The sequence below is a fragment of the Ananas comosus genome, linkage group 9 (assembly GCF_001540865.1).
Source record: "Ananas comosus cultivar F153 linkage group 9, ASM154086v1, whole genome shotgun sequence".
Lineage (NCBI taxonomy): Eukaryota > Viridiplantae > Streptophyta > Magnoliopsida > Poales > Bromeliaceae > Ananas > Ananas comosus.
The window spans coordinates 2,927,850-2,930,465 of record NC_033629.1 but is presented as its reverse complement, the minus strand read 5'-3'; positions in this window follow the sequence as shown (position 1 = coordinate 2,930,465).

Sequence of the window (2,616 nt, the reverse complement as noted above, 5' to 3'; positions counted from 1 at the left end):
AGATTGAACTCATTATTAATAGTGCTAGTAGATTGATCTTCGGTTTGAAGATTTAAATCTCTTCTAGATGGAAAATCTTCTCTTTTATCATATGTTTGTTCGTCTTCGGTGAATCTTATCAAGTTTCGTCTTTCTGTATTTTTACAAAGTACTTTGTTAGTTGGCACTAATACTTTATTATGTTTAACGAATTTGTCTAAATCCCATTCTAACCCTGCATTTTGGTCTTTGTCAGTTGGTACTAATACTTTTTTATGTTTACCGAATTTTTCTAAATCCCATTCTAATCCTATATTTTGGTCGAAACTTATTGCCAATGGTTTTAACAATTTGATGCCTCTATTACTTATGAGGTTTACAATACCATCGACATTAAGTGTAAAATTTGCCCAACCTGTCTCAGATAATTTTCCAATATATCCTATGCATACTAATAAATTCGGTTCTGTCATATTTTCAAAGCCTTTTGTCTGAATTCCTATTTTAATACATTTAATAAATTCTTTTGTTACCATAAGATAGTCTGGACTACAATAAAATATACCTTCTCCTCCATTAAGATTCATATCTATTTCTGCTAATCCTAGAGATGCATCGGAAGTATAGCATAATCGGTCATCATAAGTCATTAACAATGTTTTAGTTCCCGATTGTTTACGGATTAATCCTTTTATTCCGATAACTATCAAACCAATATGCATGAAACGTAGTTTCCGCTTTTCTAATGTTTCTCTAAATTCTCCGTCAACAAGATTAAGGATTGCTTTGCCATCATCTAAGCAGGAAACTGTTTCTTCTCTATAATGTCGGACAAAACAAGTTCTACTTGTTGTTTTCTCTCTACCATGACATGGTAAAAAAGAAGTTATACCTGTTGTTTTCTTTTCACCATATAACACCCTAGGATTTAATAAATTTAGCCCATGTTTTCTAAAGAGTTCAATATCTTTATCTAATTGAACATTATCATCTAGTGGTGTTTTATTTCTAAATATTCTATCAATTACACTTGCAGGTCTACTCATAGAGGGTTCTATCAAGGTTTGGGAGTGAAGTGAAGAAAGGTCCATGAATGAAAGAACACACAAGAAATATATTAATTAATTAATAAAAAAAAGCATATATAAAGATCTATATGGCTATAGATAGATATAAGAAAAGGGTTCCCTTCCGGGAGAACCCGAAGAGAAGAGGAAGGAGGAAGGCTTTACACGATCAGTAAATATTTTTACAAACAAATTAAGGGAGAAAAGGTTAATTTACAAGAGGATCAGAGAAAAGAAGGGGAGCAAGGGAGAACTATACACTGCTCGTTGAGTGGTGCTCTCAGTGCTCTTGAAGCGCTCGATGATCTCTAATGCCTGAGGAGTAGCTCTTTTTATAGCCGTGGGGCGGAAGTTGGAGGAGCTCTCGAGAGCCCTCTGAGTTAGAACTGCAATCAACCTCAACGACAAAGGTAGCGCATGTAGATGCTCGATGAACTGCAATCTACTTTACAGCGATCGATGAGCTGTAAAGTAGATGCTCTGGGTAGAAATATGTGACAGATGCTTGTGAGTGCATGTAGGAAGATAGGGGTGTAAACGAGCCGCACGCCAGCGACCCGGACTGGCTCGTGTTTCCTAATAGGGGTATACCAGTAGTAGGGGTGTCAATGAGCCGAACATGAGCGAACTGGGGTTGGCTCGTGTTCGGCTCGTTTAATAAACGAAGCCGAGTACGAGCTGGCTCGTTAAAATATCGAGTCGAAAAATTCAGCTCGTGTTCGGCTCGTTAATAAATGAGCCGAATACGAGCTGGCTCACTAGTTGGCCAATAAACAATAAGTTAAAAAAGATTAGGTTGAATATATATATATATATAATAAATATATAAAATTTTATCAATTAGACTTCGATCTAATAGTTGAAACTTTACATTTAAAAGAGTCTTTTTATAATTGAGCTCGCCTTTATATTTTTATTTTGCTAAAAATTAAATAATAAAAATATATATTATATATATAATTATTTGTTTATATATAAATATAAATTAAAATAAATTATATAAATATAAAATATATGTATTCGAGCTGTTATCGAGCCAAACGCGAGCGAGCTGGTCCCAGCTCGTTTATTAAACGAGCCGAAAAATTTAGCTCATGTTCGACTCATTTACTAAACGAGCGATTCGATCTCGAGGTCATTTCGAGCCAAATACGAGGAAGATGCTTAATTGTTCTGGAATATTGTGGAGACCTCGCTTTATTGGAACTCGCGGAATTTAATTGGGAAGTGTTATTAGCGCACATGATTTGTGGGCGAAGGATAGGTGCAATTAAAGTAGAGGGCCCTCTCTCTCTCTTTCTCTACATTTATTATTAAAAAATTTACTATTTAGAAGCATCTTCGTACATCAGAATCATTTTCGTACATCCATCATTAAAAGACTTACTGTTTACAAACATCGTCGTATATCCATTATTAAAGACTACTGTTCGGGAGGGAGCATATTCCTACATCCACCAACAATGAGAAAGCACTGTTCGACGAGCAAACTCGGCATTACATTCTTGACAGCAAAAACTCTCTCCTCCACTCACTCTCTCTCTCTCTCTCTCTCTCTCTCTCTCTCTCT